The sequence below is a fragment of the Vigna umbellata genome, chromosome 11, assembly GCF_029865625.1.
Source record: "Vigna umbellata cultivar VRB3 chromosome 11, Vumbellata_1.0, whole genome shotgun sequence".
NCBI classification, from domain to species: Eukaryota; Viridiplantae; Streptophyta; class Magnoliopsida; order Fabales; family Fabaceae; genus Vigna; species Vigna umbellata.
This window is the reverse complement of record NC_142175.1, coordinates 8,244,636-8,258,198: the sequence shown is the minus strand read 5'-3', so window position 1 is coordinate 8,258,198 and position 13,563 is coordinate 8,244,636.

The following is a 13,563-nucleotide window of genomic DNA, read 5'->3' as shown; positions in this document are numbered from 1 at the left end:
CATCCTCGTGACAACGGAAGCACATCATAAATCCTATGAATTAACTACCCTCCAAATTGCCCAACTGATTGACTAAAGGGTTGGATTAAGGAAAATTAGCGATAGAAAAGTAGGTTTTGTCAAAGGAAAAAGAAAAGCAAGAAAAAGACTGAGTTAAAGATCACATAAATATGCTTAGGGATGAGGACATAGGAAAAGTCAGTTATGGAGACTACGAGAAAGAGAAATTGACGAAGCATTTGCTTAGCTACGTATGTTTGGAGATAAACTTGATTAAGTAGTTATCATAGGTACACACGTATCTGCATGGCATAGGCAACTCCTCTCATTTAGCTTCACAATATTTCAATCATTCTTATCAGTGTTTTTGTTCTTTAGCAAGGTTACTTCTTCCACACATGTACCTTTCTCAGTCACTTTGTTTCCCTCAGTAAAACCAAATTACGTTTTTGCGTGAACAATTTAAATGTACAACATTCTTCTATTTGACACGTTACAAGCTATATATATATATATATATATATATATATATATAGAGAGAGAGAGAGAGAGAGAGAGAGAGAGAGAGAGAGAGAGAGAGTTTAATATTGTATCAGGTTTATAAAAATAAAGTAGTAATATAAACTATTTTATTACTTTTATTATTATCAATTTTAATAAAATTTGAGTTAAATAATTATGATAAGATAAACTCATAAGCTAATATTGTGTAGATAAAAGTTAATTTGTATATTGAAGTATGTCATTTTCTTAGAAGAATTCAAACTAGTCTTTCCCATGAAGTCATGTTTTGAAGGAATATATACTACTGTCATATTTCACTTTTTTTTTAATCATAAGCCAAAATAGTTGTTAAAAGGGGTAAGTGATCGTACAGAAAAAAGCTAGAGTTATTACAACGACAAATCAAAATCAGACTAATTGAAATCCTTTCAAAAAGAGCCAAAAAGTGAAACCGCAACAAGACATAGATTTCCAAACATGCTTTTACTAATAATTCATAACACTGTCGGTCACTCATTTTTATCTGTAATAAAAGCTTACATTAAATGATTGTCATCGTTTGCTAAGAAACAAAAATTATTAAGATTTTCATGGTTAATCTAACTTTTGTCTAATAAGACATCAACTGTTAGTATATATATTAATATTGATTCTTCCAAAAAAATATTATTTTTTAATTACACCATCAATTAATTAATAAGCATCATTACTATGACTTTTAAGAGAATAATTAATTAATTGACGATAATGGTGGGCTTCTAGTAGATTGTTTCACAATTCGAATTTGCGATTCTGGTTTGCTTATGGGAACAGATTGACAGCGGCGTGAACTAGTTTCACCTGGTGTCCCGGTCGTTGTTCTGGTTTTTGTTTCACAAGGTTTGAGACACGAGGATGGAGGCGAAGGAGACAAACTCACGGTACTCCAGTGACAGCGGCGCCTGGTGGCGCGACGAAGGTTGATGGACGAACTTGATTTGGGGGTTCTCTTTGCTTCGAAGGCGCGCTGGATCTGAATTGCAAGAGACGCGATTTTGCAGAGGTGCTTGGGCGGCGTCAATGGTTGCCATGGGGTTCGCTGTTTCCTGATTGCAGGTTGTGCGATGACAACAGAGGACAATCCCAGCGGCGATGCGGCGGGGGAGCAGTGGCGCTGTGGCTATTTCGGTTGTGAGCGACGACGCTGATGGAAATCCTCACCGACGATTGCGGTGGTGGAAATCCAGCCGTAAGAACGACGCGTTGCAAGATGAAGGAGGTACATTTTACTAATCAACTTTTCGAAGAAGAAAGGGTCATACTTTGAAGTCAATCAACCTAATAAACCAATATTCTCACTTTGCATTAAGAAATACCAATGTGCCAAGAGTTAGGAAGGAAAGTTGTAAACACGTGGCTAGACACATGTTTTTAACGCTGTTAATTTTGGAAGACCAAAAATTAAAATTTTCTTAAGAAGGAGGACTAAAATGTACTTTACTTTAAAAGAAGGATTAAAAAGAAATTCGTTTGATAATTTAAAAACTAAAAACATATTTAACTCAGGGTGTGTTCTTTTGAAAGAATTTGGGAGAGATGATTTGGGGGAGATGATTTGAATGGATTTGAGTGGATTTGAGGGTAATTTTTTTGTTGTTTTTTTGAGTGGATTTGTGGTTAATTGAGAGTGGATTTGGAAGTAAATTTTTTGAGAATTAGTGTAGGATTTGATTGATGTGATAGATTTTAAAAATTTGTTTAATTGGTAGAAAATAAAGATTACCAAATTGTCCCTACTTATAAAAGTATTATAAAATGTTATTTTGTAATGTTATATTTAATTGTAAAAATGTTTATAGAGAGAAAAAAATTATGAAAAATTATTAAAATTAATGTTTAAAAATTATAAAAAATAAATTGTAGTAAAATGAATGTATTTTAAATTGTAGAATTAAATTATAATATAGTCGCCAGATAAATTGTAGTAAAATGAATATAGACACTTTTGCAGAGACTATTGAGGCTTTGAGTAAGCAAGCTGACGAATGTAGTCGCCAGATAAGGAGAGCAAGGTCAGTGGTTGTGAAAAAGTTTATTAATTACTCTGGTTGAGAGCCCTTGTCATCTTCTTTTGCTCCTGCCAAATTGTACTCATTAAACACCAAGAACAACAACATTATTGTTCTTATGATTATGAAAGAAACATAGACATGTTAACTTGTGTTTAACAGTTGTATTCTATTTCTATGCTGCCTAATTGCCTATATATACAAACAGCTTTCCTGCTTAATTTTTTTTCTTGTTACTGGTTTGCTAGATGAAATTGAACATCACCGGTTAGTGTGGCAACAATAATGGAATAACGAGAAACACAATCAAAGCTGGAATGTGTCGGACGTTGGTAGAAATATATATATATATATATATATATATATATATATATATATATATATATATATATGCAGTTGTGCATTGCAGTTAAACCACCCTCTCTTCTCTAAGTTAGACATATGCGTATTAAATTGTGTTTGTTATTTCCGTTGAGTCTTTTATTGTTCTGTTAGTGGTTACTGTGCATTTGAACAGTAATTTTGCTTCTAGGGTGTTCTATTTTTGGGGTTTTCTGTTTTGGTGTTACCGGAACCCTATATAAGGGCTTCCAGTATCAGAAACAAAAGGTGTAGAAGAAATTAAGAAAATAACAACAGCAATTTTACTTTTCTCTCAAATATAGATTACATACCTTTACCGTGCATCTTCTTTTCTTCCGATCTCCTTCTGATCTGCCACCCATGACCATCTCGCCGGAATACTTTCCTTCACCATCAAACTGACCGGAACGGACATCCAAGTGTCTCTGTCGCGCATCGTCCTTGCAGAGCACACGGGATTTGAAGCTTTCAACGTTCTCAGCCACTTTCTGATTCTAAAGATACTTTGCAAAGGAGAGACTTAAGTCTCGATACTAGGCCACAGGTTTGGGCCTTCTGTTGGGCCACTGTTTTCTTTATGGTACCAGAGCAGGTCTTGGACCTGTTCTACGTTTTCCGCTGCTCGTATCAGTAATTCTTGATTCCTCATCCGCTTCTTTCGCCATTCTTGCTTTCATGGAGACTACGGATCAAACTAACAATCCCACCAGTCCCTATTATTTGCATCCAGGGGAGAACCCAGGCGCTTCCCTTATATCACAGATTCTTAATGAGTCAAATTATACATCTTGGAGTAGAAACATGAGGAGAGCCCTTCTTTCAAAGAATAAACTCAAATTTATAGATGGCGGGATCACAAAGCCTCAAAGAAGTAATAGTCTTTTTGATTCTTGGGAAAGAAGTAACATGATGGTATTATCTTGGATCACCAAGACACTTTCACCCCAAATAGCTGAGAGCGTGATTTATGTGGAGAATGCCCAAGAACTTTGGGAAGAATTAAAAGAGAGATTTTCAAAGGGGGATCATTTCAAGCTTTCAGACCTTCTTCAGGAAATTCACTCTATAAAACAAGGTGAACGAAGCATAAATCAATACTTTACCGATTTGAAGATTTTGTGGGAGGAGTTGGAATTTCTTAGGCCTATTCCCAGTTGTAACTGCAAAGTTCCTTGCAGTTGTGATCTATCTAAGGCCTCACATAAATATAGGGACATGGAGCACGTGATATGCTTTTTGAAAGGCTTGAACGAGTGTTATAATACTGTCAAGACTCAGATATTACTCATGGAACCTTTGCCCAGCATTAATAAAGTGTTTTCACTTATTATACAACAAGAAAGGCAAGGAAATTATAATCAAGGTGATGGGAAAATACTAGCCAACACCACTGACAAACAAAATCAATGGAAAACCAACCAGAATTTGAGAACATATGGGCGTGGAAATCCACCCAGAAACCAAGGAAGGGGAAGAGGAAGAAATCCCAATTATGGGAAACAGTGTTCCCACTGCCATAAGATGAATCATACCATTGATGAGTGCTATTCTAAGCATGGGTTTCCACCATGGTACAAGAAAAATGACGGAAACTGTGAGACTGATGCTGGACAAAGGGAATGGGGTTCTACAAATGCTTGCTCTGCCTCCTCAGGAACTCAAGCTAATCAGCAAAATGCTGTTCAGAATCCATTCACGCATGAACAGATGCAAAAGATACTACAACTGCTGGACAAAGCTGATAGCCCATCACACAGTGTTAGTCAAATACAGAAAGCCAACACAGAGGACACACAAGGTATGACTTCTTGGATTATAGACACAGGGGCCACAGATCACGTGACCCATGACAAAAGTCAGTTTACCACCTTTTATAAAATCAACCCCATATCTGTAAAACTACCTAATAACTCTTTAGTTACTGCCCAGTATGCAGGGACCATCTATTTCACTAAGGAATTTGTGATTTTTAATGTTTTATATATACCTGAATTTAGTTTTAATCTCATATCTGTTCAAAGTCTAACTAGAGACATAAACTGCACCCTTACCTTTTCGTCTAAGATGTGTGAAATTCAGGACAATGTTACATTGAAGATGATTGGATATGCTAGTGTGTGCAATGGACTCTACCACTTGCAGACTTTTGGAAGGAACCATATTTCTAGTTGTATATTTTCCTATGAACAAGAAAGTGTTAGTCTATGGCACTGTAGACTAGGCCATCCTGGACACAAAGTTGTTGAGAAATTGTGTAAAATTGTTCCCTATATTCAAATTTCCGCTGACAATACTTGTGACATTTGCCACTATGCTAAACAACACAAATTACCTTTTCCTAAGAGCAATACTTTGTCTACTAACTGTTTTGATTTAATACATTGTGATATTTGGGGTCCTATTTCTACTCCTTCTGTTCATGGGCATAAATATTTTCTTACCATAGTTGATGACCATAGTAGGCACACTTGGGCCTTTCTAATGAATAACAAAGGTCAGACCAGAGATCTTTTGCAGGCTTTTATCATGAAAATCAAGACTCAATTTAACAAAACAATTAAAATTATTAGGACTGATAATGGACCTGAATTTAATTGCCTTGCTATTTATAATTCTAATGGAATTGAGCATCAAAGAAGTTGTGTTGAAACTCCACAACAGAATTCTGTTGTTGAAAGAAAACACCAACACATATTGAATGTTACTCGTAGCTTAATCTTTCAATCAAATATCCCTCACACCTATTGGTCTTATGCTTTATCTCATGCTGTCTTTTTAATAAATAGATTGCCTTCTCCTGTTATCAATGACAAAACACCTTTTGAACTCTTGTATAATGATTCACCCACCTATCTTGATCTAAAGGTGTTTGGATGCCTTTGTTTTGCATCTACTTTAGAAAACAATAGGAGCAAGCTTGATCCGAGAGCTAGGAAAGGAATATTCCTAGGATACAAGAGTGGAATGAAAGGGTATATAGTCCTTGATATCAATAGTAGAGAGATAATCATAAGCAGAAATGTTGTGTTCTATGAAAATGTATTCCCATATAGAGATAAACAGAAAGGGAAAGATAGTGGTAATTGTGGTGAAGAAAATATGTTTTTCCTTGATAATATTAATTCCAGGAATGAGAAAGAATCTGCAGAGGATGAAAGAGAGAACCAGAATCCTGATCAAAGTAATTCAAATGGTAGAAACTCGACAGAAAGCAATACTTCCACTAATGAAGACACAAATCCCACAGAACAGCAGCAAGAAAATGTTCACAGAAGATCTAGCAGAGTTAGAAAAACTCCAGAATACTTGAAGAATTATATTCAAGAAGGAGATGAATCTCCATCTACATACTTGACTGTCAAAAATGGTTTGAGTACTCCTTACCCAATAACAAATGTTTTATCTTACAAAAATCTATCTGACAAGCACTTAAGATATACTCTTGCTATAACTAATAATAAAGAACCAAGTTCTTATGAACAAGCCAAGAACAACCCAGAATGGATCAATGCTATGCAAAAGGAAATTCAAGCTTTACAAGCAAATAAAACCTGGTTCATGACTCAACTTCCTCCGGGAAAGAGATCTATTGGATGCAAGTGGGTCTATAAGATCAAACACAAAGCTGATGGTAGTGTTGAAAGATACAAGGCTCAGTTGGTAGCCAAAGGGTATACCCAACAAGAGGGTATAGATTTTCTAGACACATTTTCCCCTGTTGCTAAACTTACTTCTGTTAGAATGCTTCTTGCTCTTGCAGCTTCTAAGAATTGGTTTCTACATCAACTTGATGTAGACAATGCCTTTCTCCATGGAGACTTGAATGAAGATGTATATATGGATCCTCCGCCAGGCTTAAATGTTGATAATAAAGGTCAAGTTTGTAAGTTAACTAAGTCCTTATATGGCTTGAAACAAGCCAGTAGACAATGGTTTGATAAACTTTCCTCATTTCTTATTTCTTCTGGATACAATCAGTCTAAATCAGATCACTCTTTATTTGTCAAAAGAACTAACACAGACTTCACAGCTTTACTTGTCTATGTTGATGATGTTATCTTAGCAGGAAATTCAATGAAAGAAATCAGTTTGGTAAAAACCCTTTTACACAACCAATTTCACATTAAGGACCTGGGAGAACTTAAGTACTTTCTTGGTTTTGAAGTTGCTAGGTCTAGAAAAGGAATACACGTTTGCCAAAGAAAATATGCGCTTGATATTCTTGAGGAAACAGGGATGCTTGGAAGCAAACCCAGTTCTACACCATATTTGAGCAACAACAACTCATTATACAAGACAGAGGATTACATGGATAATCCTAGTGATTATCGGAGACTAATAGGAAAACTTTTCTACCTTACTAACACTAGACCTGATCTATGTTTTACAGTTAACCTGTTGAGTCAGTTTATGCAGGAACCAACCAAGCATCATTATCAGGCTTTGCAACATATACTTAGATATGTTAAGTCAAGTCCATCTGAAGGACTTTTCTTTGCTTCTGATTCGGAGATACAGATAAAGGGATTCAGCGACTCTGACTGGGCCACCTGCCCTAATACAAGGAGATCAACCACAGGTTATTGCGTTTTCCTAGGAAAATCTCTCGTCTCTTGGAGATCAAAGAAGCAGAGTACGGTTTCGAGATCATCTACAGAGGCGGAATACAGGGCTCTTGCTGCTACAGTTTGTGAGATGCAATGGTTGCATTATCTCCTTCAAGACCTCGAAGTCACACCGGTTGCTACAGCTGTCTTATACTGTGACAACAACTCTGCGAGACACATAGCTCAAAACCAAAGTTTTCATGAACGCACCAAGCATATAGAGTTGGATTGTCACGTTGTCCGTGAGAAGATACAAGCCAAGTTTCTACATTTACTACCTATTCGGTCAGAAGAACAGCTTGCTGATGTCTTCACAAAATTCCCTCATCGCACTCGATTTAAGTCGATTATTCCCAAGCTTGGAATGGTGAACATCCACCATCCAGCTTGAGGGGAGGATATTAAATTGTGTTTGTTATTTCCGTTGAGTCTTTTATTGTTCTGTTAGTGGTTACTGTGCATTTGAACAGTAATTTTGCTTCTAGGGTGTTCTATTTTTGGGGTTTTCTGTTTTGGTGTTACCGGAACCCTATATAAGGGCTTCCAGTATCAGAAACAAAAGGTGTAGAAGAAATTAAGAAAATAACAACAGCAATTTTACTTTTCTCTCAAATATAGATTACATACCTTTACCGTGCATCTTCTTTTCTTCCGATCTCCTTTTGATCTGCCACCCATGACCATCTCGCCGGAATACTTTCCTTCACCATCAAACTGACCGGAACGGACATCCAAGTGTCTCTGTCGCGCATCGTCCTTGCAGAGCACACGGGATTTGAAGCTTTCAACGTTCTCAGCCACTTTCTGATTCTAAAGATACTTTGCAAAGGAGAGACTTAAGTCTCGATACTAGGCCACAGGTTTGGGCCTTCTGTTGGGCCACTGTTTTCTTTAATGCGGGAGGGGTCTGTAATCGGTTACCACAAGCTGTAACCGATTACAGAAATGCAAAGAATCCTTCACACCACTGTAACCGCAAATCGATAGCGGTAACCGGTTACGCACTGTTTATCATCTTCTCAAACACGCCCATCCACTTTCTTCATCTTCAACATCCACTTTCTTCATCTTCAAGAACCACCTGCTGCATTCCACCAGCACGCACAACGTCCTTTTTCCTCCTCCTCTACATCCCTGCAAATCAAAACCAACAATATGTGCTTCGATAAACGATTTTGGTGACTGTTTTCTATTTTTTTAATATATATACCCCTTCACCATGTAATCGGTTACCCTTCATGTAATCGATTATTTATTTGGTGCACTGTGCTATGGAATTAGTATTCATCTGCATATGATTTACTTATGTGGAATTTAATATAAAGGTCGGGGCACACACGACATTTCACCTAAAATCAGTGCAAATCTTCTCACTTCAGCGGGTGATCAAAACTGGATGAATCCTGCAAATCCGTCCGCGCTTTTCCTCGCCAATCCTCTTATACGAACACGACGTTACCTTCAATTCTTCGCTCTATAATTCGCATGAACAGTGAATTCAGTTTATGCGAACACAACGTAACTCTAGATAAAAATTTAAAATAGCTGGCAACATAATTGTTTTACTGTGCATGTACTTTATACTCAAAAGTAGTGATACATAGTAATGGAAGAGGGCTAGTAACACACTATAATATTGTTTAATATTTAGGGTTAAATATATATAGATTGGGATTTTTTTTTATTCTTTTAATCCATGCCTTTGGTATTTTTATTTTAAAATATAGATATTTGTTCCCGAGTTCAATTCCATACTCTTTTCTTCATTTATTTGTTTTATTTTCGTATTTAAATTAATTAAATATTATGCACGTATCTTAAAGAAATATGTTACGTCTAATATTCAATTGAACAAAAATAAAAAATAAAAAATAGTCAAATTACCGTTTCTCTAAAATAATATAACCAATTTTATTATGAGTGAAGATTATTTCATAAGAAGCATAATCCACAGCATTTTCCTAAATAACTTTCAATAAACATAAGAAATCTTTTATATAGTAATTATTGTTCCTCCTTTATCTTCATTTGTAGTAATTATATTTTGAGTGAATCTTCCTGCACCTCTCTCACCTCAGCCTGCACTCCCAAATTTACTTATTTACCCTTTTTTTAATAAATAAATTAATTTTTTTTAACCCAAAAAGTAACCACCGCACTTCGAAGTGCGTTTTGCATTTTATAGCCGTACTTTGAAGTGCGGTTACTAAACACTTGCCACCTGGGAGCACTGTATCTAACACCTACCATTGCACAATAACTACTTCACTCTCTAAATTTATATTATATATCTTTTCTCCTTCCACCGTCAAACTCCCTCGAGGTCACCATCATGCTGCATTCATTTCAAATGGGGACAGAAGAAGGAAACAAGATGAAGAAGAATTGCTTAGATTTATATCAAGTATATAATTGATTTCATTAATACGATAATATAAAAAATTAAATCAATTAAATAATATGATGATTAGTATAGGACCATTTGGAAGTGGCACGGCAAGGATCAGAGCCGCAGTCGCTGGAGGTGCACGCCGCATTTGGAAGTGCGGCAAACTTACAGAACCGGACTTCGATGTGCGGCCCGCTGGAGGTGCATGCCGCAGTTCGATCTGCGGCAAACGTAGCTGGAGGTGCACGCCGCAAACCGGACTTCGATGTGCGGCTCGCTGGAGGTGCATGCCGCAGTTCGATCTGCGGCAAACGTAGGACTTCGATATGCAGCAAAAAATGGCGTTTTTAATATAGATAATTTTTTAATTCAACATAATATATGTAACACTCTTTCTTTGAATTTAATTGAATCTGTGGTTTGATCACTTCGTGTTGTTGGCATAATCCATGAAAAAAAAATTTAAAATAAATAATCATAACATAAAACAATAAATTTAAATTAAAAATAATAACATAATAACAAAAACATAAAAAAAAATATCAAAAAACATGTAAAAAATTGGAAAAAAGATTGCAGGAATTTAACTTAAAAAAAAAACCATGCTCTGGAATATTAATAACCGCACTTCAAAGTGCGGCTACAAAATGCAAAACGCACTTCAAAGTGCGGTGGCTACTTTTTGTGGGGTTAAAAAAATTTAATTTATTTATTAAAGAAAGGGTAAATAGGTAAATTTGGGGGTGCAGGATGAGGTGAGGGAGGTGCAGGAAGATTCACTCTTATATTTTGTGATGTAGAAGAAAGAAAAGTTAGGATTAGAAACTGAGAATGTCATTTCTGATAAAGACGATTTACTATTATAATGTTTTATGATGTATACTTTTAAATTTCAAATTTTAAAATAAAAATTATTTTATTTAAAAATAGATAAAGCTAAACTTAATAAAAATGTTAAATTTTAATGATTTAAGGTAATATGATATAAAATGTAGATATAAATATATGCTCTCACCCTATTTTTTTTATAGTTGTCTTACGGACCTGATCAGTTCAACAAACATTTTGGCTATTTAGTTGACCAACTGAACATTACTCATCTATTAATGAGTTAAAAAAAACTGAGTCCATGGCTCGTTGATCAATTTACTTAATTAAAAAAATTACAAACCTTTCATTATTTTTTTTCAATCTATTTTATTAAAATCTACTTCTTGTTTCTTATATGAAAACTAAAACCGAATTCCAATTTATTGAGATAACTCACTAGTACAGATAAAAGAAATGGCACCGGTTATTTTCACTAATAGACACCGGTTCATGAACCGAGGCATATTCAGACGAGGTAAAAGGTGATACACTTTATGCCTCGGTTAACAGGACCGAGATTGTTCTCTCCCTCTGCTGCCTCGGTTGGAGGCTGAACCGAGGCAGTAGGGTCTTTTTTTTTTTTCGTTATAATTTTCCAGTATTCTGGCAGTAGCAAGCAAACGTTATGCTCAAACAAATTACACACAAACTTGCACAGAAAACAGAGAACAGAGAACATGCACACAAATAATCTAGTTAATTTTCATTAACAAATTACACACAAACTTGCCCAGAGAATTTACAGTTGCAAATTACACAAATCAGAGAAGAATTTACAGTTGCAAATTACACAAATCAGAGAATTTACAATTCCAAATTACACAAATCAGAGAATCAAGGAGACAGACAAATAAAAAACAGAGAACTGGATTAAGCAAAACAATGGAGTTCTTCATTTTTCTCCACAACCTTCACCCCTTTTGCAGATCTGAGCACATTAGCCTGCTTAGAAAATGATGGCAAATTAACACAGGAATTTAATTTTGGTGCCTCGGGCAAATTAACACAAGCAAATTAACACATTTACCTTTTGCAGGCAAAACCCTAATCTGACCCCAATCTGACCCTAATCTCAGATTCGCACCACCACCACCACCACTATCACCGCCGCCACCATTGACGCACCACCACCGCATGTTCTTCCCTCCAGAGGCGACGCACTCGCAGGAGAGAGCGAGACCGAGAGAGCGACGGAGCGAGACCGAGAGAGGGGAGGCGAGAGCGAAGGGAGGCGACAGCGAGGGGAGGCGACAGCGAAGGGGAGGGAGGCGAGAGCGAGGGAGGCGAGACCGAGACCGAGGGAGGCGAGACCGAGACCGAGGGAGGCGAGACCGAGGGAGGCGAGACCGAGGGGAGGGAGGCCAGATCGAGGGAGGCGAGACTGAGAGCGAGGGAGGGCGAGAGGGGAGGGAGGTGAGACTGAGAGCGAGGGAGGGCGAGAGGGGAGGGAGGGGAGGGAGGCGAGACTGAGAGCGAGGGAGGGCGAGAGGGGAGGGAGGGGAGGGAGGCGAGCGAGGCGCGCGAGGGGTGAAGGGGTAGGTCTTCGCGTGTTTGGGGAAAATATGGGGAGAAATAAGAGGCTTATATGCCTCGGTCCTTTTGGGCCTGAGGTAGTAGAGGCTTATACGCCTCGGTTCTTCTTAACAACCGGTGCAGTATACTTCTTTTACCTCGGGTTTCTCTTAACCGCGTCAGAAATTGTGTCAGAAACCACTCATTAGGCACCGGTTGCTTTTACAACCGAAGTGGTAACCCTTTTTGGCACCGGTCAAGTCTGAACCGAGGCCTATAAGGTCTCGTTAATTACAAAATTGCCACCGTGTCTGAATAGACAGCGGTTTGATATAAACCGAGATCTATTGTGCGAGTTTAAATGCACATTTTGTACTAGTGACTATGTCCAAAAAATCAACATATTAATATCATATAAGGATGACGACATTTGTTAATATAGGATAATATTTATAAATAATAATATCTAAATATAATGAAAAAAATCCTAGAATAGTGAGAGAAAATAATCCATAATTGACAGAATTTGATTTTGAGAAAAATAAAGTGAGTGAAGAGGAGGATGACAAAAGTGAGCCTTGGCTCGTGAGCCTCCCAGTAACTTGGTGGGTGCTTCCTTTTTTTGTTTGTCAGCTTACTATTTAAAAAATAAAAATAAAAATATTTTAAAATACTAATTTTTTATTATATTATTTGAAAGAAATAGATATTTAATAATATAAGAATTTAAATCGTTAATATTTGTAAATAAAATTTTAATTTATATAAAAAATTATTTTAATTTAATTATCTAAAAATATGAATTAATTAATTAAAATTTTACAAAACATTTGTATGATTAAATACAATTATAAAATTTAAAAAAGAGTGAATCAAGATTTTTCATCAATATTCCATTTTTGAGATACTAAGGGTTCATCATGTCAAAATGAATTTAGTTGGTACAATTTGTATATACTTTTTTTTTCATCAATTTTTTTAGTATTATATTTGACTGTTGGAAGACTACACAAGTATATATATATATATATATATATATATATATATATATATATATATATATATATATATATATATATATATATATATATATATATTATATATATATATATATATATATTACTAGTTGGTCATTCATCTCACTCATTATTATGGATTCAACTCAAATGAGTTTGAGAGTTTCTTTATGTATTTCTAAGTTTTTTTTTACACCTCTCTAAACTTTTGTATATATCTAAATTATATTTCTGATTAATATAAACTTTTTTTT